General features: G+C 54.3%; 6 non-coding genes across 6 annotated transcripts; 2 read left to right on the top strand and 4 right to left on the bottom strand.

The window, feature by feature from the left end:
- Positions 1 to 18790: 18790 nt before the first annotated feature.
- TRNAP-AGG lies at positions 18791 to 18862 on the top strand. The gene has a single exon. It is a non-coding gene; the product is annotated as a tRNA-Pro (tRNA).
- A 213-nt stretch (positions 18863 to 19075) lies between these two features.
- TRNAA-UGC lies at positions 19076 to 19147 on the bottom strand. Its single transcript has one exon. It is a non-coding gene; the product is annotated as a tRNA-Ala (tRNA).
- A 262-nt stretch (positions 19148 to 19409) lies between these two features.
- TRNAP-CGG lies at positions 19410 to 19481 on the bottom strand. Its single transcript has one exon. It is a non-coding gene; the product is annotated as a tRNA-Pro (tRNA).
- A 733-nt stretch (positions 19482 to 20214) lies between these two features.
- TRNAS-CGA lies at positions 20215 to 20296 on the bottom strand. Its single transcript has one exon. It is a non-coding gene; the product is annotated as a tRNA-Ser (tRNA).
- A 2351-nt stretch (positions 20297 to 22647) lies between these two features.
- On the top strand, positions 22648 to 22719 carry TRNAA-UGC. Its single transcript has one exon. It is a non-coding gene; the product is annotated as a tRNA-Ala (tRNA).
- Positions 22720 to 23412: 693 nt separating this feature from the next.
- On the bottom strand, positions 23413 to 23494 carry TRNAS-CGA. Its single transcript has one exon. It is a non-coding gene; the product is annotated as a tRNA-Ser (tRNA).
- Between the last annotated feature and the right edge of the window lie 2681 nt (positions 23495 to 26175).

The raw sequence follows: 26175 nt of genomic DNA, 5'->3' as shown, positions 1-26175 counted from the left end.
TGTCATGTGGGTATGAATGACACTGCAAGCCAGAACCTGGGCAGAATTAAAGAAGACTATAAATCCCTGGGAGTAAAAGTGGAAAAAAAAATGGTGCCCAAGTCATCTTCTCCTCCATTTTATCAGCCAGATGAAAGGGAGCAGCCAGAAATGGGCAGATAATGCATCTCAACTCCTGGCTGTGTGGCTGGTGCCATTGTGAGGGTTTGGGTTTTTATGATAATGGGACATTCTTTGCTGATTATGGCCTGTTAGAGAGGGATGGGATCCACCTGTCTAGAAGGGGCAAGGGAATCTTTGGCAGCAGGCTGACACACCAGAAGGCTGTGCTGCCATCCAACAAGACCTAGACAGGCTAGGAATTTGGGCGGTGAGGAACCTAATGAAATTCAACAAGGGTAAGTGTAGGGTCCTGTCCCTGTGGAGATATAACCCCATCCACCGGTACAGGTTAGGAGCTGATCTGCTGGAAAGCAGCTCTGTGGAGAGACACCTTGGAGTTCTGGTGGACAACAAGTTGACCATGAGGCAGCAATGTGCCCTTGTGGCCAAGAAGGCCAATGGTCTCCTGGGGGTGCATTAAAAAGAGTGTGGCCAGCAGGTCAAGGAGGGTCATCCTCCCACTCTGCTCTGCCCTGGTGAGGCCATATCAGGAGTATTGTGTCCAGTTCTGGGCCCCTCAGTTCAAGAAGGACAGGGAACTACTGGAAAGGGTCCAGAGGAGAGCTACAAAGATTATCAAGGACATGGAGCACCTCTCTGATGAGGAAGGGCTGGGTCTATTCAGCCTGGAGAGAAGACTGGGAGGGCACCTCGTCAATGTTTATAAATATCTAAAGGGTGGGTGTCAAGAAGATGGGGTCAGGCTCTTCTCAGTGGTGCTGATGACAGGACAAGGGGCAACAGGCACAAGCTTGGAACACAGGAAGTTCCATCTGAACATGTGGAAAAACTTCTTCACTTTGAGGGTGGCAGAGCCCTGGCAGAGGCTGCCCAGGGAGGTGGTGGAGTCTCCTTCTCTGGAGATATTCAAAACCTGCCAGGATGCATTCCTATGCAATCTGCTCTGGGTGGACCTGCTTTGGCAGGGGGGGGTGGACCAGATGATCTTTGAAGGTCCCTTCCCACCTCTACAGTTCTGTGTTCTGTGATTCTGTGGTTTCACGTGGTCCCAAACCTAATGATCTCCCTCTCCACTGCCCCATGGTGCCAGTGTGGCTTTGGGACAAGGGACAGGAGCCATGAGTGCTGGGTTACTGGGAAATACACCCAACCATTGCCTTTTTCCAACCAACAGGAGCTGCCAACCTTGGGGGTCAGCAGGGTTCAGGTGCTGGGGCTCCCACAGGTGCCATGGGGATCAGGACTGGGAGGATGGCTCTGGGACAGACCAGGGACACAGTCCTGAGGGTAGGGCTACCTGTAGCTGTGTGGAGGTGGAAAGCCAAGCTGCTGCGAGAGCCCCAACTGGTGGGGATCCACGCAGAACAGCTGCAGAGGGAGCAGGGCGAAGAGCTGATTTTCAGACAGCCCGCCCACATCGAGCCTCTGATGCTGATGATATCCCACTGTAGCCTGTGCCAGAGCAAGGCTCCACTCCCTGAGGCACATCCAAACCATGGGGTTTCCATGAGCTGATCCGGGGGAACCAGGAGGAAGGATCTGCCAGAGGCAGCACAGGCAAGACTGGCTCCTCTCCCCTGCCCTGAAAATCACGAAGGTGTGGGGAGGAGCAGGCATGATTTCCAAGTCACATAACCCCCCACAGCTGCCCTGCTCCTTCATCCCCATACGTCCAGTCCTAACAACAGTCACCTTATGCAGCAACAACCAAATGACCCTTCTTCTCTTTGGGAAACATGCTGACACCTGATTCTCAGTAAACACGGATTAACAGCCCTGGAATATTTAATTCAGCAATTCTTGAGTTTGAAAATCAAATCCCAAACTATTTCATTCCCAGGACATTGTAAACCATTGGGATTTGGGCTCATCCTTATCTCTCCCTGAGAGCTGCCCACCCCAGGAGGAGAAGTTCAGAGGAGAAAGGGGCGTAGGACAGCCAGGAGCAGTGTCTGGTGATGATTTGGGCTGGGGTGAGGTATGGTGCTGGTGGAGCCAACAAGGCTGCAGGCTCACCAAGGTACAAGACTTGTGAGCTCCACTCCCACGGGTAGTACCAGGGGGGCCACACCAGGATGCCAGTGCATTTTGATGTGCGTGCTTTTTCCCCGGTGACTCACACATGTGGGTGTCCTGTTATTTTCCTACTTCATGGGATTTCCAGCCCTGGGGAAGAACCAGAGCCCTTGCCGGAGCCATCGCCTGTCTGGCTCCCCAGACTGGAGCAGAGCCCTTGCGTGGCCGGGAGGGTGCCCCAAGAAAGCATGGCGAGCCTCTGCCCTGCAGCTGGTCCATGGGTGCCTGGGGTGGGATGTCCTTTCAGTAGTGCCCTCTCCTTCCTCTTATCTCAGCTGTGCGACCACTTTCTCTCCCCTTCCTAAAGCCTAAGAGCAGGTGTCCACTCTGTTTTTGTGGGAAATCATGTTGCAAGGCTTTGGTGGGTGAGGAAGGAGATTTTTACAGGCAAAAAATTACCACCTCAGTCTGCCACGCCTGCAGGCTCTAGCTCCAGGGACTCAGTCTCTCCAACTGGCTGGCTCCAGTACATGTGTCGCCAAGTGCTCTGGCCAGGAGTCCTTGCCCCAGTGAGGAGGACACGGGATGCTGCCCACTGAGGCCAGCTTGCCCTCCTCGCATTGACCTCAACTTTGCGCCCAGGCGCTGGGGTAGGATTTGCCTTTCACAACCCAGCAAAGGCACTGGCAGTGGATCTGTCTCCTCATCCTGTCCCACTGCTGTGAGTCATCAGGATTTTTATCTTCTCATCTGGATGCGCAGAGAGGCCACAGATTGATGAGATGAGACCCAGCAATCATCCAGCCACCACCAGTCCCCTCCATCCCAATCACTAGCCCCATGCTGCCCAGGGCTTCCACTCCTGACAGTCCCAGTCCCTTGCTATTCACGTCAATCTTCTGTTTTCCATGGCAACTCTCTATGCTTCTTCACTTGTTCCAACTCAAACCATGACTTCACTCTCCTCCCCACCTCATCCATTCCTGAGGTGGTAAGCCATACGCCATCAGAGATGCTCACTGGCTGCTTCTGTTGGCTTCCCCAAGTACATAAATGCAAAGAAACCTGAGAAAGACTTTGCCACATGTGGAGGTGCAGGCTGGAGTGTCCCCATAGTTACACACATCCCAAAGAGGAGATAAATATCTGTATGGATATGACCCTGCAATGGGGATCTACCACCATCACCTTCCCTGGTGTGCTTCAGCTGCTCCCTGCTGAGCTGGTGTAATTAATGCACTGGAATTTTTGCTGGTGCAGCTGGGTTCACCAAAGCAAGGGATAAAAGAAAGAAAATTAAGGGAGATAGGGGTCTGCAGGAAGCTGCAGGAGGAGAATGCTGAGTGACAGCAGGGAGAAGGTTTCCTCCAAGAACATGAGCGGGTGAGGGAAGATGGGAGGTGAGAAGAAGTGAATCTCAATGGATGCAGGCATGGCCAATGGGTTGCATTTGGGCTAAGCTCCTGGTTTTTCCTAGAAATGCTTCTGCTGCTGTTGAAAGCCATAAGTAGGTGATGCTGAGACCCTGGTTTTTCCTAGAAATGCTTCTGCTGCTGCTGCTGTTGAAAGCCTTAAGTAGGTGATGCTGGGACGAAACCCCAGGACTCAGCTCTTTCCCTCCTTGTGTATCCTTCCACCCACTAAGCATTATTTTTCATCTCAGTCTTGGTACACAGATCCCTGTTCCTCACTAGAGCCTTTGGCTGCCCTGTCTTTGCAGAAACCTATCTTTTAGGTCCTGATCAGCAGGTCTGTGGGGTCCTGCCCTGGGCAAGCACTGGCTCTGGGGGGTTTACGTGGCAGCATGAATTCAGGGAGGCTCTTGAGCTGGAGCCAAGACAGCATGGCTCCCAGACAGGAGTAACAGCACCCGTGGGAGACAGTGCGCCGGGTCCCTTGGGACAGAGATCCCTGCAGGCCACCAAAGGCCTCACTTTCCTGACTCTGCACTAAGGTATCACAATTTTTAAGTCAAATCAAGGACCTGTGTGGATTTTAGTCTCCTTTGAGACACTGGCTCTTCAGAAAAAATATCTGTACAAGAGTCATTCAGTGAAAAGCCACATAAGAACATCATTATTCTGCCTCCCTGCTCCATCCCGGACTGTCCTATGCAGCACACTGGTGGAAGACAGTTGTACAAGACCCACATGCCTCCAGCTTTCTTACAAAACTTTTGCTGGAGAGCCAATGTTTTCCTCATTGCAGCGTTAAAAAGAATTTTGCATCCCATCACTGCAGACAATTTCTGGAGCTGAGATAAAAATATCTGAGCAGTCCTTGGAAGAGGGATGTGAAACCACATCTCTCTTCTCCCAGTTCTCTGACTGATGAGCAATTGCCACATAAATTTTCCCCAAATTAGGAGTGCCTCTGTGAAGATCTCCCAAGCAATAAAACCAGTTGAGCTTGGTCAAAGGCTTTTGAAGACCAACACGCTTTCAAGCTCAGCATAATCCCTCATTATAAACACTCATAAGCTTTAAGCAAATTGGCATACTACCAAAATGCTTAAGGTACGAAAGAAGATTTAAACAATACCCATGGAGGACTTAGTTGCACTGTTATTCCTCTCTCCATCAGCTGAAATGCTTGCCCATATATGGCATCTTAAGAAGATGCTTTATTCAATGCCTGGCATCTTTTCCCAGAGACAGCTGCGTGCTCTCCCTGTAAAACAATTATTCTCTGATGTGTTCAACTCAAGTCTTGGGTCTCAGACTTTGGGAAAAGCTCAGTATGGAGCTCATTGTGCTGTGGCTGGGGCCAGGCGTAGGGTTGTCTTTGTCTTCCTCTAAGTGACCAGCTCATGGGCACAGGACCTGCAGGTCTCTCCACTCAGCAGTAGACTTAAGTGCAGCTCCAGACCAGCTGTTGCTCTCACCCCTGTATCTGTGGCACATAGGGAAATTATAGTTTTTTCTTCATGTCTTTATTCTTTCCCTCCTTGTGTATCCTTCCACCCACTAAGCATTATTTTTCATCTCAGTCTTGGTACACAGATCCCTGTTCCTCACTAGAGCCTTTGGTTGCCCTGTCTTTGCAGAAACCTATCTTTTAGGTCCTGATCAGCAGGTCTGTGGGGTCCTGCCCTGGGCAAGCACTGGCTCTGGGGGGTTTACGTGGCAGCATGAATTCAGGGCGGCTCTTGAGCTGGAGCCAAGACAGTATGGCTCCCAGACAGGAGTAACAGCACCCGTGGGAGACAGTGCGCCGGGTCCCTTGGGACAGAGATCCCTGCAGGCCACCAAAGGCCTCACTTTCCTGACTCTGCACTAAGGTATCACAATTTTTAAGTCAACGACCTGTGTGGATTTTAGTCTCCTTTGAGACACTGGCTCTTCAGAAAAAATATCTGTACAAGAGTCATTCAGTGAAAAGCCACATAAGAACATCATTATTCTGCCCCCCTGCTCCATCCCGGACTGTCCTATGCAGCACACTGGTGGAAGACAGTTGTACAAGACCCACATGCCTCCAGCTTTCTTACAAAACTTTTGCTGGAGAGCCAATGTTTTCCTCATTGCAGCGTTAAAAAGAATTTTGCATCCCATCACTGCAGACAATTTCTGGAGCTGAGATAAAAATATCTGAGCAGTCCTTGGAAGAGGGATGTGAAACCACATCTCTCTTCTCCCAGTTCTCTGACTGATGAGCAATTGCCACATAAATTTTCCCCAAATTAGGAGTGCCTCTGTGAAGATCTCCCAAGCAATAAAACCAGTTGAGCTTGGTCAAAGGCTTTTGAAGACCAACACGCTTTCAAGCTCAGCATAATCCCTCATTATAAACACTCATAAGCTTTAAGCAAATTGGCATACTACCAAAATGCTTAAGGTACGAAAGAAGATTTAAACAATACCCATGGAGGACTTAGTTGCACTGTTATTCCTCTCTCCATCAGCTGAAATGCTTGCCCATATATGGCATCTTAAGAAGATGCTTTATTCAATGCCTGGCATCTTTTCCCAGAGACAGCTGCGTGCTCTCCCTGTAAAACAATTATTCTCTGATGTGTTCAACTCAAGTCTTGGGTCTCAGACTTTGGGAAAAGCTCAGTATGGAGCTCATTGTGCTGTGGCTGGGGCCAGGCGTAGGGTTGTCTTTGTCTTCCTCTAAGTGACCAGCTCATGGGCACAGGACCTGCAGGTCTCTCCACTCAGCAGTAGACTTAAGTGCAGCTCCAGACCAGCTGTTGCTCTCACCCCTGTATCTGTGGCACATAGGGAAATTATAGTTTTTTCTTCATGTCTTTATTATTATGTTTATACATCTTTCCTGATGGCTGCACACAGGTCTGAGTGTGGTATCATCACATTATTATGTTTATACATCTTTCCTGATGGCATTACCACAGGTCTGAGCGTGGTATCATCATGCTTGGCATCTCTCAAAAATGTTAGGATGCCTCTTCCCATAACACTTCTGATCAATCGGCGCTCAGTGACTGGTCTCAGCAAATCTGGGCCTCTGAGTGTCTGTATGTGGGAGGAAGGCTGGGTAACACTGCACTGTGTCACGTTGCAGGCACCCCTCTTTCTCTGACGGGGCCGGGGATGGTACCGTGGGTATGGGCTGCTGGAAAAGGTGCACCCATATCTGGGGTGGGATGTCAGACTAACTGTGGGACACGGGTGCGTTCAGGTCACATTATTCACAGGGCTCACTTGAAGCAAACGTTGCGGTGGCGCCTGCGTGTCCTGCAGCAGCCCAGAGCACAACATTTCTGTTGTTTCATTAAGAGATACAGCTAGATGCAGACACTTCACGCACCTCACTGGCATTTGGGGTATCTGGGTTGGAATCATTACGTATTTATTTGTATAAGGCCTCTTTTTCCACATGCTGTTGCAAAAAGCAAGAATGAAGAGCCTAATGTTTGAGGTCTGGTTTTGCCCTGGTATAACTACGGAATTTTTTACTCTTCATCGTCACCCATAAAACACTGGGTGAGTTGGGAGGAGGTTGACCATCTGAAGGACCATCTCCCAGGAAGCCCACTTCTGCCTTTTCTCACTGACCCCACATCCACATCCTTGGTTCACCCCCAAAAAATTGCTGCAAAATGCAGGGTAAATGCCTTTTCGAAATGTCAAACCTTCATGTTTCCATCTACTCCAGGGAACAGGCAGCAAGTCTCCTCCTGTGGGAAGTCCTCCCTAAGCAGGTGCTTGCTATGGGGCAGCAGGAGAGGGTGCCAGGCTGATAAAATTGCCTGTGGGCTGGTCACAGCAAAATACACACTTGCTTCAGCTCAGTGAGGTGCCGAACAGGAGAAATTCCCATTTCAGATGAAAAAAAGAAACTCCTCCCTGTAGCAACACGTTGCCTCCAGAGCAGGTTACCCCTCCAGACCAGAGGCACAAGGAACACCAGAAGACTTGGGCTATGATGTAGCATAACTTTAATGAGGAGAAGGAGAATAAACCAGTTCAGAGTATGAGAAGTGCATTTCCAGCGCTTGGTAAAGAAACGGATATACCCCACTCCAGGACAAGTCAATCCCTACAAGGTTTTCCTCTGCCCCACCACCCCGTTGACTATCACCTTCTATCTACAGCCCACTATAAGCACTTTTTGCCCAGCCTGCAGTAAATGCCGTGTAGCACCGCAGGGTGTGACCCCTACGTGGAAATAAGGGCTTAGAGAGAAAAAGGCATACAGAGGCATGGTCTTGAGTGACAAGCTCTCGTGGTTCCCTCACTGCTGGGGGCACGGAGGGTGCCCCTAGAGCTGGGAAACCCACGGGCATTTCCTTCATCCTCTTCCCCAGTCTGGGTCCTGTGCTTTGTTTTTCTTTCCCGAGGCAGCTGCTCTGCTGGCATCGCTGGGAAGAGGTGACCGCTGGGGACACCCCTACAGCCTGCTACCCAAGCACAGCAGTCCCACCTTCCCCAGCCCCCGGGGACCACCAGAGGCCACGGGGACCCCACAGCACCGGAGGTAGCTCCCAACCGACGCCGACGCCGTGGATCCCACCGTCGTGTTTTGGGGGTAGGAGCTGAGGATGGGCCCGGGCAGGGTGACCACCACCGTGGGGGGCTGGATGACAGCGGTGGAGTCCCCGCAGCGGCGGAAGCAAGGCTGGTTGCAGCTGGTGGCCAGTGGCCGGGGACCACAGGAGGAGGGCAGGCACAGGTCGTAGCAGGACATCCCTCAGCGAGGAAGTACACCTGAAAGCCAGAAGAACCAGGGTGTAAATGCGAGGCAGAGGACCAGCAGCAGGCTGGTCCGTCCCTGCCAAGTCCTCATTTTGTAGCTCCCACAATAAAAGGTGCAGGAGAGCTAGCTAGAGGGTGAGTTTGGATGGTTTAGAAACCACAAAGGAAGGCTTTCCAAATGGGCAGGAGACAGCTCCCCCCTCCCCTCACCCCACAAGCCACTCAGGAGAAAGCAAGGAGTTTTCAGAGGTTGCCAGTGACAGGACAAGGGGCAATGGGCATAAGTTGGAACATAGGAGGTTCCACTCAAATATGAGAAAAAACTACTTCACGGTGAGGGTGGCAGAGCCCTGGAACAGGCTGCCCAGGGAGGGTGTGGAGTCCCCTTCCTTGGAGATTTTCAAGACCCGCCTGGATGCTCCTGAGTAACATGCTCTGACAAGCTCTAGGCAATCCTGCTTCAGCAGGGGAGTTGGACTAGATGATCTCTATGGTCCCTTCCAACTCTAAAAAAATTCAGTGAAAATTCAGTGAAATTCAGAGTTTGGCTTGAGCTCCATGTCTGAGGAAGCTGGAGGCATGAAAAGCTGAAAACACTGAGAGCAGAACCACTTCTGAATGCTGCCTGCCCTCGAGCTAACGGCAAGCCATCAAGTCAAATGTTCACTGAGACACATCTAGTTGTAGCAAAACCCACTTAAATCAATACAATGTGGGCGAGCTGGACTTAACATGAGCTGAGCTACCCCATCCCAAAATATAGGGGACCTCTGCTGCCCTTCTGCAAACAGGAACACATCAATCCCTGCACCCTGGGCACGTGCTATGCTTTTCTTTTTCTTCAGCAACGAAAACCACGCAGGATGCACCCAGCTACATGGTGACGGACCCTGCAAGCCCTGCATCCCGCAATCCTTTACACTTTGAACTCAGACTCCTCATTGTGCAGCAGAAATAAACCCTTCCCCAACCTTCTCCACAGGCAGGGGGGAGTCGGGTAACAAACCCTGAGCCCTTGTGGAGGACCCAGCAGAAGGCATTGAGAAAAGCAACAGCTCGGTGTGCAGAAGGAGACAGAGCCCATCTCGACTTACCCAGGCAGTGGAGGCAGTGGCGGTGGCTGGGAGCAGCTGGTGGGGCTGGGTGCCACGTCGGGGTTTTATAGAGAGCCCTGGCCCCTGGGGGAGCAGGTGCATACCTTCCACCTGAAACTCCCGAACAACCAGCAGTTTTCTCCTGGAAATCTCCCCCGGCTGACTAAACAGTTCCCCCTTTCATCTGTCATGTTTTGCTTCCATTTAATACTGAGTAAGATTGAAATGATTCGGAATACAGGCATTAATTACCTTGCTTCCTAAGGCCAAAGCACATTTTAGATGTTATGCCATGAGGCAGGAGAGGGTTTCAGCAAAATTTAGGGCAGGCGCATCACTACCCTGCCTTCCTCCGAGCACAACCAATTCAGTTCCTCAGTGCACCTGAGGTGAGCTCGGGGATTTAGACTGAACACGAGAAACACACACCTGAAGGTAAACCCTGAGACAGCAGTTGGCAGGAAAACCAAGGTGGGCTGCAGGGGTGAGGGCACTGGGGGACCACGCACGACCGGGAGAAAAATGCCAGAGGGCCATTTCTCCCACCCCGTCTGCCCAGGTACTAAAGACACAGACATGGGGACTTCGTGTCTGGGGTATGAATTCTGCTTGGAAGGCACATCCAATTTTAAAAGCAAAGTGACCATGGGCTCTGGAGTCCACCCCTTAAAAGTGACACACACCAAAAGGTACTAATTTAGCGCAGTGAGCTGATTTCTGAGTCCCAGAGCCTTTCCATCCTGCTCTTAGGATATGCTAACAGTGATGAGCCAGCAGCTCACAGCTGTGCTTCCTTGTGATGGACTGACATCGTCAAGACATTTATAATTACAGGCTGCAGCGTGACACCAGATTGTCCTCCTGAAAGCCTGTTAGCTGCTAAACAGCCAAGGAGTTGCAAAAGTTCCAACCTGCATTTAAACATGAATCACCTGCACACTGGGGAGAGGGACTTGCTGACATGGTCCCAAGCAAGGGAATGAGCCATCAGGCTCTAGGGACAAGGAAAGTTTGAAGAAGACACTTCAGTTCATGCCAGCAGAGCCCAGATGAAGGCAGAAATATCTTCTGCCCTGGAATGAACCATGGTAGTACCAGGGCACATGTACTATGCATGTGTGGAGCTGGGGTTTGTCAGCATCACTGTTAAAGATATGCCTTGTAGGGCTTCTGGGGTTATTTTAGTTCCTGGGGTGACTTGGCCTTGTAGAGCCACAGTTGATAGCACTAAACTGTCCCTGGTGACTCCTTCCTGCCCTGCTTGCCAGGGCAAAAAAGCCTTTCAGAGGGACTGGTGTCAAGCCCAGCCATTTTTAAGTTCATTCTGGAAGGAGAAAAAGGAAATAAGCTTTTCCAAGGTCCAGCCAGATACAACCTTCTTCCAACCTGCTGGAGTAAGGTAGAAGCTGTGGGTTCATCACAAACTCCTAAAAGGCAATTTGATAAGTACAAAAAGATGAGGCTTTATTTTAAGCTTTACCTTTCTGGTTTTTGCACCTCTCTTGAAGAACAAAATGATGCCACAGGTGCACCTTGGACCCACAGCCTAAGAATTAAACTCTTTATCTGCCACTCAGGGTTTCTTCCCCTTCACTAATTATTTTCTATCTTTTTTTGTGCCTCTGTGCACTCCTGTGATCCCAGGGAAAACAGCCCTTCCCAGGGGACTCCCTTCCAGGTTTCCAGACACAGGGTAGAATATTCTGATTTGCAGCCTCAATGTGTGTTTCAGTTTTGCAGCCCAGTACCTGAGGTCCTGGTCACATTGAACCATTGGTCCCAGAAGAATATCCACAGATGCAGCAATTCTTGAAATAAATGCACAGGAGCAATTAGAGAGGGCATGTTGCTGAATGTGAGTGGATCTGTGTACTGAAACGAGTCCTTTGCCTGAGAAGGGGACAAGGGAAACAAAAGGCACATGTCAGGAAGTTAAAACAATCAGATTTGTGTAATTAATGAGAAGGAAAACCATATGGGAAAGAGCTCTTCCTGCAAATACAGGTCTTTGGGAGAAAGCCAAGGACAATTTTCTCTGACCCGTATTTATTTTGGGGAATGAACACTTTCTACTTAAGACATGGCTTTTTCTGGAGGAACCACAAAACTGAGAAAATTTCACCAAAACAAACATGTCGGGCCCATTTTCTTAACTTCTGCATGTCCTGGATCTAGGATTTGTGGTCATCTAAGCCTTGGTTCTTCCTGCAGATAAGTGCATGAGGAAAAACATGGCCCTGGACCAATACTTGCTGTATTTCTGTTTGCATCACCAGCCCCAGCAACAACTTGCAGCTCCAGTTTCACTGCTCTCTGTTTTGATTTCCAACAACTCAAGGGCTAGGTGTCTCTAAGACATCTAAGGCTGGAGGGTGGAAGCTTGCCCAGGCCCCAGAATTTCTTCTGAAAGCCAAAGGCAAAGGAACATTTTAGAGCAGCAACAGACCCACTGCATCCCATCCTGAAGGAACACCTGCATCCAGCACTCTCACCCAGGGCTTGCCCCCGGCCCGCGCTGGACCTGACGGCAGCATGACATGGAAGGACCACTTCCAGGCAGCTGATGGGCAAGTGGGACACTCCAGTGACAGGAGGCAGCATCCTGATGCAGACCCAGGTGGCTGTAGCCACAGAGCATCCTTGGCTGTCTGTGTCCTTGCCGGGGCAGACTCAGGAGGTGCTTCAGGGCCCCTGTGTGTAGCCTGGGGAACAGAGCCTGGCCGGTGCCGCCGGGGAGAGCCAGGCTCCAGCTGCCATGTGCCACCCTGGGGCTGCAGATGATCCAGTTTCGTGCCGCCACACGTCTCCTATAATTGTCGAGTCCCTGGGTGGGCTGATGCTCCACAGCGTCGCTGAGGTTGGCACATGCCCCCCAGGAGGCCACATCACCACACGCCAGGGCAGAGGCAGGCGTGGACACAGTCCAGCAGGGTTGAAGGGAGTAAGCCTGTCTCCTCTCCTGCCCTGCAACCCCTCAGGTCCCATCCTGCTGCAGCAGCCCCTGTGGCTTGCACCACTACTCAAGGAGGGGCCTGCACCCACTACCCCTTCCCGTTTTACCATCTCTACCTGCAAGTTGGTGTTTCTCCGGGGCTGTAACCCACGCCTTTCCCCCAGGAAATCTTCTGTATCCCTCTTGCAGGGTGCCTGGCTGTCCAGGCGTAGACGTCTCCCTTTCCCAGGGCAGTAGAGCTGGCCAAGCACCACAGCGTCCCACAGCAGCAGGAAGGGCTGGGGCCAATGTTCCCCTGCAGCCCGTTTGCCATTTTTGGCTCAGGAGAGGGAAGCGGCTCCCAACTGGTTCCCAGGGACATCTCCCCAAGGCATGGGAAGGAAACGCGGCCCCAGGGAAGGTCAAAAAGCCAGTGCAAGTCTTCAAGTGTGGGCAGCTAAGCCTGAGAGTCCTTGCCTTGCCTCCAAGCCACAGCATTGCTCGGCCACATCCTCATCCATGGAAAGAAGGAGCAGGAGCAGGGAAGACACCTGCAAGACTGGCACAACATGTTTCCCCAGCTGCATCGAAGCACAGACATGCTCTGAGAAACACAAGGCTTCCCTCTCTGCAAGATCACCGGGATTACAGCAGTTAAAAACCTCCCAGCAGGTGGGTCTTTTACCTCTTTCCCCTTCACCTTGCAGTAGCTCACCCTCTCCTCTCCCCAGGAATCGTAGAGTCATAGAGTCATAGAACGGTTTGGGTTGGAAGGGACCTTAAAGATCATCTTGTTCCAACCCCCCTGCCCTGGGAACCTCCGCTGCAAGCACTGCTGCAGGCACGGGAGGGAGCTTCCAACACACAGCAGCCATGCCATCCTCAAGAAAGCACCTCTAGGACGTGGCAATGGCTCAGCAAGGCACAGGTTTGTCCAGGGTTGACTTCTGGCTCCTATTGCCATGACAGGGATGTCCAGAACTTGTGTCTGACATGCAGAAAGGAATAAATGGGCTGACAGAGCAGAAGGGGGAAAAAGCCTCAGGTGAGGGTGTGCTTACATTGCTGCCTGGCCAGCCCGTTGCTGACCTTCCCTCCCATGGTTTGGTGCCTGGAGAAGACACAGTGGGCTGGCAGGAGGGCTCAGGGGACGGGGCACAGTACCCTGCTCCTGCACAGGAGGGCAACACAGGTCCCTGAGCAGGTTTGGCAAGTGGGAGCAGCAGTCCAGAGGCAGTATTTAATGCAAACAAGCAAAACAGAGAGAGACAAGAGAAAGCTGGCCACACTGAGGGCTGAAAGCCTCCCCTTTAGTGAGAGTGCCCCAAAATCCTGATGAGGGAGGGTTTCAAACCCACATGTGCAGAGCACAATGGATTAGCAGTCCATCACCTTCACCCCTCAGCCACCTCGTCTCTGTTTCAAGCTGGTTTTTAGGGGTTTTTTTCCCCCATTTTTTAACCAAAGGCTGGTTCTTCCAGGCTGGTTCTTCCAGGTGTCCTGTGGAGAGCCGAGCTTGGCAGACAGAGCCCTGGTAGCCCATCTGCCTGGCCATGGCAGCCAGCTGCCCACCTGCAGGGCAGCAAGCAGGTGTTTGCCCCACTCCATGCTCCCTTCAGTCCCTCTATTCAGAACATGGCATTTATTTTTGCCATAAAAGTGTGTGCTTTGGTGCAGGTTTCCATCATGGCCACACCACCAGCTTTGCACCAACCCTCAACATGTGTCCAGAGAGTTTTCCTACTGGATTCAGCAGCAGTTCTGCAACTTAATGAGGGTCTAGCCAACATACCCGCTTTATTTCCCAAATCCCCTCGGGTCTGGAGATAGTTTGGATCATCTCTCCAGGGTGAGCTGCCCAGGGAAAGGGGTCAGAAGGAAACTCCTTTGACCAAGTGGGGTTGGTGGGACTGAGGGGTGGGGAAGGCTCCAACAGGGCAGGGCAGGAACCCCCAGCAGTGCCCCCAGCTTGGGGCAGGGAGGAAAACCAGCCCCCAATCCCAAGACCTCCTGCTTACTAGGCAGGCACTTAAGCCAGCTGAGCCATGGCAGCCACCTGTCCTCTGCCATGGGGTGCCCCCCAGCACACCTGACCCTCTGCCACCCCCTCTCCCCATGCCCCAAACCGCTGCCCCTGGTCTGGGGTACCCCATCCCCCAAACCCTTCTCTCTCTGGGAGCACCCTCATTGCTGACTGGCCCAGGCCCCTGGCACAGAGAGCCCAACACCAAGCACCAGCTGGGTTTTGGGGTCCCAGCCCCTGCAGGAACATGCTGCCCCCCTCCTCTTTCCCCAGCAGAGCCCTGCTAGCTTCTCCCAGTCCCCATACTGCCCTGAGGTGACTTCCTCTGTCTCAGCTCTCTTTCTGGCTCCTCACCTGAGGATCCCATGGCATCGCCTGCCTGCCTGGATCACCCATGATTGCCCAAGGCCAACCCAAACAATCTCAGTGTAACCTCTGAGGGCTCAGGCACCCCCAGATTCTCCAGTTTTTTGAGAGGTGCATGAGACACACTGAGGGAAAGAGCAGCTCCCCAGTGCAGCAGGTGCTGGTGACACCCAGTTCTCACCCAGCTCCCTTTACCTCCTCCTGGCCTGGCCTGACACCAGCACTGGGAAGAGAACCTTGGTAGAGGACCAAACCATGCTCAGCCACTGCCACCCAGCAGGGAGGCTAAAGCACCAAGGGTGAAACACAGCTCTGCAGCACCCTCCAGCCATGCCAGCTGCCAAGGGTGGCCCTCCACTGGGGAGGTATCCAACCCCCCAGCATCAGCAGCTCTCCCTTGTACCCATGCTGGCCGGCCAGACAGAGCTGGGTCAGGGACAGAGGCTGTGCTGGGTGTCAGCTCCACGGTCTGGCTTGTAGCTCTAGGCAGGGGAGCAGGCATTTCCTCACAGTCTGCAGGTGCCAGGAAGGACCCCCAAGCCAGCCATGCCCAGTACTGGAGCTCAAATCTTCTGTATCCCTCTTGCAGGGTGCCTGGCTGTCCAGGCGTAGACGTCTCCCTTTCCCAGGGCAGTAGAGCTGGCCAAGCACCACAGCGTCCCACAGCAGCAGGAAGGGCTGGGGCCAATGTTCCCCTGCAGCCCGTTTGCCATTTTTGGCTCAGGAGAGGGAAGCGGCTCCCAACTGGTTCCCAGGGACATCTCCCCAAGGCATGGGAAGGAAACGCGGCCCCAGGGAAGGTCAAAAAGCCAGTGCAAGTCTTCAAGTGTGGGCAGCTAAGCCTGAGAGTCCTTGCCTTGCCTCCAAGCCACAGCATTGCTCGGCCACATCCTCATCCATGGAAAGAAGGAGCAGGAGCAGGGAAGACACCTGCAAGACTGGCACAACATGTTTCCCCAGCTGCATCGAAGCACAGACATGCTCTGAGAAACACAAGGCTTCCCTCTCTGCAAGATCACCGGGATTACAGCAGTTAAAAACCTCCCAGCAGGTGGGTCTTTTACCTCTTTCCCCTTCACCTTGCAGTAGCTCACCCTCTCCTCTCCCCAGGAATCGTAGAGTCATAGAGTCATAGAACGGTTTGGGTTGGAAGGGACCTTAAAGATCATCTTGTTCCAACCCCCCTGCCCTGGGAACCTCCGCTGCAAGCACTGCTGCAGGCACGGGAGGGAGCTTCCAACACACAGCAGCCATGCCATCCTCAAGAAAGCACCTCTAGGACGTGGCAATGGCTCAGCAAGGCACAGGTTTGTCCAGGGTTGACTTCTGGCTCCTATTGCCATGACAGGGATGTCCAGAACTTGTGTCTGACATGCAGAAAGGAATAAATGGGCTGACAGAGCAGAAGGGGGAAAAAGCCTCAGGTGAGGGTGTGCTTACATTGCTGCCTGGCCAGCCCGTTGCTGACCTTCCCTCCCATGGTTTGGTGCCTGGAGAAGACACAGTGGGCTGGCAGGAGGGCTCAGGGGACGGGGCACAGTACCCTGCTCCTGCACAGGAGGGCAACACAGGTCCCTGAGCAGGTTTGGCAAGTGGGAGCAGCAGTCCAGAGGCAGTATTTAATGCAAACAAGCAAAACAGAGAGAGACAAGAGAAAGCTGGCCACACTGAGGGCTGAAAGCCTCCCCTTTAGTGAGAGTGCCCCAAAATCCTGATGAGGGAGGGTTTCAAACCCACATGTGCAGAGCACAATGGATTAGCAGTCCATCACCTTCACCCCTCAGCCACCTCGTCTCTGTTTCAAGCTGGTTTTTAGGGGTTTTTTTCCCCCATTTTTTAACCAAAGGCTGCAAACCCATGGCTGGTTCTTCCAGGTGTCCTGTGGAGAGCCGAGCTTGGCAGACAGAGCCCTGGTAGCCCATCTGCCTGGCCATGGCAGCCAGCTGCCCACCTGCAGGGCAGCAAGCAGGTGTTTGCCCCACTCCATGCTCCCTTCAGTCCCTCTATTCAGAACATGGCATTTATTTTTGCCATAAAAGTGTGTGCTTTGGTGCAGGTTTCCATCATGGCCACACCACCAGCTTTGCACCAACCCTCAACATGTGTCCAGAGAGTTTTCCTACTGGATTCAGCAGCAGTTCTGCAACTTAATGAGGGTCTAGCCAACATACCCGCTTTATTTCCCAAATCCCCTCGGGTCTGGAGATAGTTTGGATCATCTCTCCAGGGTGAGCTGCCCAGGGAAAGGGGTCAGAAGGAAACTCCTTTGACCAAGTGGGGTTGGTGGGACTGAGGGGTGGGGAAGGCTCCAACAGGGCAGGGCAGGAACCCCCAGCAGTGCCCCCAGCTTGGGGCAGGGAGGAAAACCAGCCCCCAATCCCAAGACCTCCTGCTTACTAGGCAGGCACTTAAGCCAGCTGAGCCATGGCAGCCACCTGTCCTCTGCCATGGGGTGCCCCCCAGCACACCTGACCCTCTGCCACCCCCTCTCCCCATGCCCCAAACCGCTGCCCCTGGTCTGGGGTACCCCATCCCCCAAACCCTTCTCTCTCTGGGAGCACCCTCATTGCTGACTGGCCCAGGCCCCTGGCACAGAGAGCCCAACACCAAGCACCAGCTGGGTTTTGGGGTCCCAGCCCCTGCAGGAACATGCTGCCCCCCTCCTCTTTCCCCAGCAGAGCCCTGCTAGCTTCTCCCAGTCCCCATACTGCCCTGAGGTGACTTCCTCTGTCTCAGCTCTCTTTCTGGCTCCTCACCTGAGGATCCCATGGCATCGCCTGCCTGCCTGGATCACCCATGATTGCCCAAGGCCAACCCAAACAATCTCAGTGTAACCTCTGAGGGCTCAGGCACCCCCAGATTCTCCAGTTTTTTGAGAGGTGCATGAGACACACTGAGGGAGAGAGCAGCTCCCCAGTGCAGCAGGTGCTGGTGACACCCAGTTCTCACCCAGCTCCCTTTACCTCCTCCTGGCCTGGCCTGACACCAGCACTGGGAAGAGAACCTTGGTAGAGGACCAAACCATGCTCAGCCACTGCCACCCAGCAGGGAGGCTAAAGCACCAAGGGTGAAACACAGCTCTGCAGCACCCTCCAGCCATGCCAGCTGCCAAGGGTGGCCCTCCACTGGGGAGGTATCCAACCCCCCAGCATCAGCAGCTCTCCCTTGTACCCATGCTGGCCGGCCAGACAGAGCTGGGTCAGGGACAGAGGCTGTGCTGGGTGTCAGCTCCACGGTCTGGCTTGTAGCTCTAGGCAGGGGAGCAGGCATTTCCTCACAGTCTGCAGGTGCCAGGAAGGACCCCCAAGCCAGCCATGCCCAGTCCTGGAGCTCTTCTAGAGGGTTTGGGGGGCTCTGCCAGCCCCGTAGCTTGGCAGGGAGGGCGTCCGGGGAGGCAAAAGAACATGGTGCTGGGGGCAGCTGCCAGCTGCAGTGTGTGCCAGATTGGTGATATCCCCAAAGCTGATCTCCCTCCACCACCAGGGTTGGGCAGTGGGTGGGTTGTCAGCAGAGCGGCACTGCTCCAAAAGCCCCTTCCCCATCCAGGAGGGGCTGAGCCCTGGCCATGGCTGAGCCGCCCATGGGGTCAGCACCTGGCAGCAGCAGGACCACCCCAGCAGAAGACAGACAGCTGAGCTGTTGCTGGACATTGTTGCCCTGTCCGTGCCCTGGCCCTGCAGGGACTGTGCCCAGTGGTGGATGCCCAAAAGGAGGCCTCATCCAGGGGTAGAGCCCGGGACCTTACGTAGCCTCACCAAGAATCATAACCCAAGCAAGAATCGTTCTCCTGGAGCAAAGAGCTGCAAAATGCAGCCCATGCCAGGCACTGGGGGGACAGTGCTGTCCAGGGACCCCAGAGCCCCTGATGCCACTTTCTGGGGACTCCCTCACATCACCCTGTGCCTCCTCCCTGGGTGCGATGAGGGACCTGATGGAGAGCAGAAGGAGGGAGAAGGGCCACCAGAGGGTGCTGGGGCAGCTGCCAGCTGCCGTGTGTGCCAGATTGGCCTGTGTGGTACCTGGGGCCATGGGGCCGGGTGGGACAGGAGCTGGGCAAGGGGCACATTGTGACCATGGCTTGTTGGTCTAGGGGTATGATTCTCGCTTAGGGTGCGAGAGGTCCCGGGTTCAACTCCCGGACGAGCCCTCCTTTTGGACACCCACGGCCCAACTTCCACCCATCTGCTCCCCTCACCACCCACCTGCACCCCAGGAGAGACCCTGAGGCCCACAGGGAAGGGAAATGATGTCCCCCAGGCCAGCCATGCCCACAGCCAGTCCTAGAGCATTTCTAGAGGGTTTGGGGGGCTCTGCCGGCCCCGCAGATGGCAGGGAGGGCGTCCGGGGAGGCAAAAGAAGCTGGAGATGCTGGGGGTCGAACCCAGGGCCTCTTACATGCAAAGCAAGCGCTCTCCCACTGAGCTACATCCCCCCTGCCTGGGCAGGGGTGGGGGCCTGGCCAACTCCCCTCACCCCCACTGCTGTCCCACTGCCTACCACTCACCCTGCTGTGCCCCATCAAGGGCTGCACTCAACTATCACCACAGCTGCAGGATGGATATCCTCACCACGGGGACATGCCCACTGTGAACACCCTGCCCATCCATGTACCGGTGCCCTCCCACCACCCTGGCCCCGGTCCCACTGGACTGAGGCCATGCACACCAGCTGAGGAAGGTTGGTGTCCAAAATAAGGGCTCGTCCGGGAGTTGAACCCGGGACCTCTCACACCCGAAGCGAGAATCATACCCCTAGACCAACGAGCCAGGATGCAGCAGTAGGGCATGAACCCCCTCCTTGACCTGCAGTACTCAGAGAACTGGTTGGGCTGAGATGGGACCTTAAGAAGTTCTCTTTGGCCCTGATTGGTGTTCATGGGTGGGATGTCCCCCTTCCGCTGCTCTGGCTGCAGGGCTGGCACCTGGACATAGCCATAGGCTGCAACTGCCCTGGCCCCAAAAGCCATGGGCCAAGAGTGCCAGGGAAGCCAGCAGGACCTCTGGGTGCAAGCAGTCCCCAGGCAGCCCCCAGGCAAGCTCAGTGCCCTGGATTCCATCCCCAGAATCTCCAGCTTCTGTCTCCTTGAATCCATCCACTACCTGTTAGTGGTGATAAACTCCACTTCTGCCTCTGGAAAAATCATCTTCCCACTGGAGTGGGAGATGTCCTGTGTGCAGATCCCCATGTTCCCCAGGCAGAGCTGCCCACCAGGGATGAGGTGGCAGCAGGGCACTGCACTGTCATCTCTGACAGCCATAAATATGGCCAAGGCTGATCTATGCGTGTCTCTTGGCCTTGCTGTCAGCAGTGGTGGGACCACCTGAGCAGAGGGAACATGGCCAAGCTGATGGGCCTTCATCACAGCAGCCATGCCTAACAGGCTTGGGAATGGAGCCCAGGGCCAGTGTTGTGGAAAGGCAGGGCAATTGGCTGGTATCTCTAGTCATGGGCTCCTGTGGGGTGAGGCTGTCATTGCCCCCCAAACCCACCAAAATCTCTCGCTGTGAGCAGGATTCGAACCTGCGCAGGGAAACCCTATTGGATTTCGAGTCCAACGCCTTCACCCCTCGGCCATCACAGCCCATGGCTTCCCCTGCCGGGATGGGGACACTCTGGGATTACCCTGAGGTCTGACGGGGAGAAAATGCCCTCCAGCCTGGTGTGGGGCCATCTGCACCATCCCAGTACTCCCTGACAGCCCCAGTATCCACACTCACAAGGTCTGGGAAAAGGCATCATAGAATCATAGAATCATTGAGGTTGGAAGAGACCCTTGGGATCATCGAGTCCAACCATCTCCCCTACTCTACAAAGTCCTCCCCTACACCATATCCCTCAGTACCCCATCTAAACGGCCCACATCCAGGGATGGTGACTCAACCACCTCCCTGGGCAGCCTATTCCAATGCCCGACCACTCTTTCTGTGAAAAATTCCTTCCTAATGTTCAATGCATCACCCTGGAGTATTTACCCATGGCTGGGAAAAAATCCAAAGAGCAGTAGAGAGCCTTGCCACGGGGCAGGCACTACAGTGAAGCGTCCTCCAGCGACATCCTGGGAGAAAACGGGTTTCAGGGGGAATAAGAACATGGAGATGCTGGGGGTTGGACCCGTGGTCTCTTACCTGCAAAGCCAGCTACATCCCCTGTGCCAGGTTCTGGGAAGGGGCCTGGGCAAGTGTGGGAAATTACCAGGTTTGTCCGTGTTGGAATACAGTCATTGCAAATCTGATTTGAGACAAGTTAAGCTACATAATTATCTTGCACTGCTAAGTACTGATAAGCACCGGCGACCGAGCTGCATACCTGCCTTCTCTTTGGAAGATTGGGACAGATGACTCAACTGAGTGGCACCTGGAATGAGGCAGAGGACCCACACCCTGATGTTATTTCAGTAAAGGAGGGAGAGCAACTGTGCCTCTGTACTGAACACAAGCCTTGTTAAGGCTTAAATGACTTAATCCCACCTTGCTAAAAGTATAAATGTGGCATTTAGAATCCTCCATTTTGAGGATGAGAGTTCCAGCTACTGGATGGGCTGATGGGCCTGGACCTCGCCCTTCCCCAAGGAGGGACACCTCTTTGGTAAGACTCATGCCTCTGACTACATCAGATGTTACACAGAAAAATATTGTTAACAAAACTGCTGAACTATTGGTCTCTACAACTCCCTGAAAGGAGGTTGTAGAGAGGCGGGGGTTGGTCTCTTCTCCCAAGGAACAGGCGATGGGACAAGAGGAAATGGCCTCAAGTTGCACCAGGGGAGGTTCAAGTTGGAGATTAGGAACAATTTCTTCACTGAAAGGGTTATCAGGCCTTGGAATGGGCTGCCCAGGGAAGTGGTTGAGGCGCCATCCCTGGAGGTGTTCAAAAGACAAGTTGACATGATGCTTGGGAATACGGTTTAGCGTTGGTGTGTGTAGGTTTGGTTTTTTTGGGGGTTTTTTTTTTGGTTGGACCAGGTGATCTTAAAGGTCCCTTCCAACCTAGGCGATTCCGTGATTCTATGAAATATTAACTCAAGCTCCATCCTTGCAGTAAGTGGATTTATCAACAGCAATTCCGAATTTCTTATATCTGTTGCCTTAATAAATAATTTATCTTTTCAACTTTGCAAAACTGTCTCAGTGAAAGTCCTTGGAAAGGCTCTGAAACAGGCAAATGTTGGCTCTGATTAAGTGGCTAATGTATATAATCCTTTAGACATAAACCATTGACCAAGTCTGGGACTAAGACTGGACTCAGTCGCACCCAGACTCCTCTCTGAGAAGGAGTTTAGAAAGCAAGAGGGCCCTTTCTGAACCTCGGGACTCAACAGAGGGCTTCCCTCAGCCACATACCAGACTTAAACTCTTAACGAGACAGCAAGTTCCCCTTTCCCCCCACTCCTGTCCCACTGCCCATCTTGCTCTGTCCCAAGGACCCTGACCCCAAAAACAGAACCCTGGGTCATGCACTGCCAGATCTTGGGGGGGGTCCATCCTGCTCCCAGGGATGTGCCCAGCCAGGGCATGGTACCAATCCCTCTGTGCCAGGCACCACTGCCCTCATCGTGCCCTGGTTGTGCCATGGTCCCACACATCAGCCAAGAAAGGTAGATGCCCGAAAGGAGGGCTCTTCCAGGAGCTGAACCCAGGACTTCTCACACACAAAGTGAGAATCATACCCTTAGAACAAGAAGCCAGGGTGCACCTCAGTGCACCCCCACCATCTCTGCCCCACAATTTTGGGGGTTGGTGAGGGTGGTTCTTGCTGCCTTTAGCCCCTGGCACAGCCCGCAGCAGATCTGGAGCACATCTTACTGTGCCCAGGATGTGGGGCCGATGTTCAGAGGTGGCCACAGCACACAAGTGCCCTGGCCCCAGTGGCCATGGGGACGGCTGGTCCGTGGGGGTCCGTGGAGACCCCTGGGCACAGACCTGCCCAAGCATGGGGGATGTAGCTCAGCGGGAGAGCGCTTGCTTTGCATGTAAGAGGCCCTGGGTTCAACCCCCAGCATCTCCATGTTCTTTTGCTTCCCCAAAGCCCCCTCCCCGCTGCCTGCGGGGCTGGCAGAGCCCTCCAGGCCCAACAGAAAAGCCCTGGGACTGCCTGTGTGCAGAACAGCAGTAGGGCATGGTGGGTGCCCTATGCCAGGACACCCTCGAGAGGGGGCTGCCCTATTCACCCTGCCCTGCGCCCAAAGCCGCGGTGCCTGTCAGGGAGAGGAAGGGGGTGAAAGCTGATAGCTGACCCCAAATGAGCTCTGTACTCCCAAGACAAAAGCAGGGCAGGCTTTTCCCAAAGGGAGAATTCCTCTGGGAGTTGGACCCGGGTTCTCCTGTGTCTGAAAGTGGGACCATACCCCAAACATGCACCAGGCTCCCCAGCTGTACCCCTTGGACTCTCAACCACCTTGGCTCCGTTTGATGTTGGTCCCACGAGGCCCACAGACACACTGGTAAAAGGAACTGCAGATAAACCCACAATTTCCACCCCATGGCTCTGCTGCGGGTCCCCAGCCCTCTCTGGGAAGCTACATATCACAGGGGAGGGATTTCACCTTGCCCCAGGGAGAGCAGTCCCTAACTTCACTCTCCAGGTGAAGTAAAACCTGCACCCATTCCCAAATTCCTGCCCCCAGGGAGGTGGTGAGGTGCAGGGCCCATGGGGCTGGGGTCTCCAGCCCCCGCTCACCCAGCAGCAGGTAAAATCTCTCGCTGTGAGCAGGATTCGAACCTGCGCAGGGAAACCCTATTGGATTTCGAGTCCAACGCCTTCACCCCTCGGCCATCACAGCCCTGAACACTCATCCCCTGCCCAAGGGGGTTCCCTGGGAACATTCCCTGTGTTCCTGGGAAGTGGGAAACTCTCTGGGGAGGCCAGTGCGTCCCCGCACCCCCCTCAGCCCCGCTCTGCTCCCCGGGGCCTGATGGCAGGGCCCACCCCTAAGAAGCATCTCCTGGGGCCCCCCAGCCCCCCAGTGCCTGGCACAGGCTGGGGGTGCCTGGGCAGCTGCACATCATGGCGGGTTGGTCTGGGGGTACGTGAGAGGTCCTGGGTTCAGCTCCTGGACAAGCCCTCCTTTGGGACACCCACCACTCCACTCCCTCACAGAGCTCCTTTGAGACCCAGCCATTGACTTTTATCACTTTTACCTGTGGGACACCCCGCAGTTGCCAGGGCTCGAGCTCAGCGTGACACACACGGTGCCAACCCCAGGCCAAGGCCCACTGGTTCTGCAGGGTCACCCTGGTGTTGGGGTGGCAGCAGGATGAGGACAGGGGGATAGCTGTGGCCATGGCATGCTCCGTGGCGGTGGGGCACCTCCTGGCTCAGGGCAGGGGGGTGCCATGGCTCAGCTGGTTAAAGTACCTGCCTTAAACAGGAGGATCCTGGGTCCAACCCCCAGTGCACCTGCCTCAAGCTGGGGGCACTGCAGTGGGTCTCTGCCTCAAGTAGGGGTCTCCAATGGCCCCACACCCTTTTGCCCCATTGGGATTTCCACTGGTACCACCAGCTTCCCATCCTTTTGCCCTTTGAGGAGAGTGTGTATACAATACAACTTCTCAGTTATCCCCTTCGATGGGTTATGTGTCCCTGTGTCCTGGTAGGGCTGGCCATGGCTCCCTTCGTCTCTGCCCTGGTTTGCCTTCTCCCAATGACAAAACTGCCCCAGTGCAGCCTGGGTGCGTGCTTTCATGGAAAGCTCATGTCAGGGTAGGACAGGGAAGTCCTCAAGATGCTAGGGAATATCTGGAAGTCCAGGTGGGGGCAGAAAGGACTCAGGAGCATCTCTGGAAAGTGGAGTAGGTGCTGAGGAACCAGCAGCAGCACTTGTGCAATGACGGAACCCATGGGGACAAGGGGACGGTGCCCCCTGAGGGTCTCAGTGCCAAGGCACCTCTCAGTGGATGTGGGGTCCTGGGAGAGGAGACCCCAGGCACCAGCTCTTCTGTGAAGTTGAATCATGGAATTGGGTGTCTCGCAGTGGGTTTACAGAGCTCATTACAGGCAGCAGAAGATGCAGATCTGTCAGGGTCATGTCATCCCTCTTCAGCCCCCATGCAGGATCTTGCTGCATCTTCGATGCCCCACTGGCCCAGCTGGACTGTGGTCCCTCCAGGATATGCCTGTTGGAGCAGGTGAAGCAGGTGCCAGTGGCAGCCACTTCATCACTCAGAAGCCCACACTGGGGCACCTGGACCCATAGTGCAAGGTCCACCAGGCATCCTCAGTGCCAGCACCAGTGGCCTAGATAGGGGAGAGAGAAGACAGTTGGTGCCAAGGCTGGGGAATTCGGGAGGAGGAGAGTGCAAGCCCTTCAGAGCTGGGGGCAGCCATGGAGGAGGCTCTCCAGCCATGGGGAGGGGACAGGTAGGCTGCACGCTCTCCTGCCACTCTGGGACTCAGCTGTGTGGCCACCACTGGGGTCCCCCATATGGGAGAAGTGCAGCTAAATCCCACTGAGTGCCATGTCATCCTCCATCAGCCCTTGGGGCAACTCTACCTGCGAGGGAACAGAGGTCAGGGGGTTAACTCCCCCTGGGAACAGGGTCCCCGGACCAGCCATGGGCAGTGGCATAGAGGCTACACCTTGAAGCTGACGCCACTGGCATAGGAGCCCTTGGGGCACATCTCCGGCCAGGTCCAGGCTCCCCAGGGACATGGCAATGACCAAGGCATCACTCCCACCCAGATCCTGCTCCTGCCCCTGCCCTGCAGCACCTGCAAGTCCCACGAGCAGCAGCAGGACATCACACTGGCATGGCTGCCCTGCCTGCAGCCAGTCCATCGGGCTCTTACACCTAGCAGGGCTGGCAGGAGGCACCTAGCAGCATATCTCAGTTACCTTTCCAGGGAGCCCGGGCTTTGTCAGACGGCCAGGAGAGGGAGAATCCCCCCACCAGGTGGACCGCAGGGAGCTGATCCACCAGTTCTTTGTTTCAGTCCCTCTCCAGGCAGCTCAGCCAGAGCCACTGGGCATCCTGGTATCAACCAGGGCTTGGGGTGGCGTGGGTCTGGGGCACCTTCCTCTCCCCCTCTGGGCTCCCACCATGTACAAGATGGGATTTGCACTCTGCCCCTTGCCCTTTCTCTCTTTTTTGCAGTTCAGATGAACGGGGACGTTCACCAACATCTCTGATGGAAATCCCTTCCCATCTTCTCTGTCCTCACTCCCCAAGGTATCCATTTCTTTGCAGCTTCATGCTTCGCGTGTCCCAGTTTGCTTTCCAGTTGCACCCTCCTCTTCCAGAGGGTTACCTTCTTAACTGCTCAACAGCTGCTTTCTGCAGTAACAGCTCTTTTAAGGATTTTAAGTTTGTTTTCCATGAGTCTCTGAGACTTCCCGCCACCTCCATGCCAGGATCTGGCTGCACTTTTAGATGCTTCTTCAAAATTCTTCTGCCTGGGCTTCTCCCTTTTTTCCTACCAAAGCCAATCGCTACTGCAGGCAAACTGGCCAAATCTTCCCCCTGG

This window comes from Calidris pugnax, unplaced genomic scaffold (genome assembly GCF_001431845.1).
Source record: "Calidris pugnax isolate Ruff unplaced genomic scaffold, ASM143184v1 scaffold75, whole genome shotgun sequence".
Classification (NCBI taxonomy): Eukaryota; Metazoa; Chordata; class Aves; order Charadriiformes; family Scolopacidae; genus Calidris; species Calidris pugnax.
This window is presented reverse-complemented; position numbering and strand designations above follow the sequence as displayed.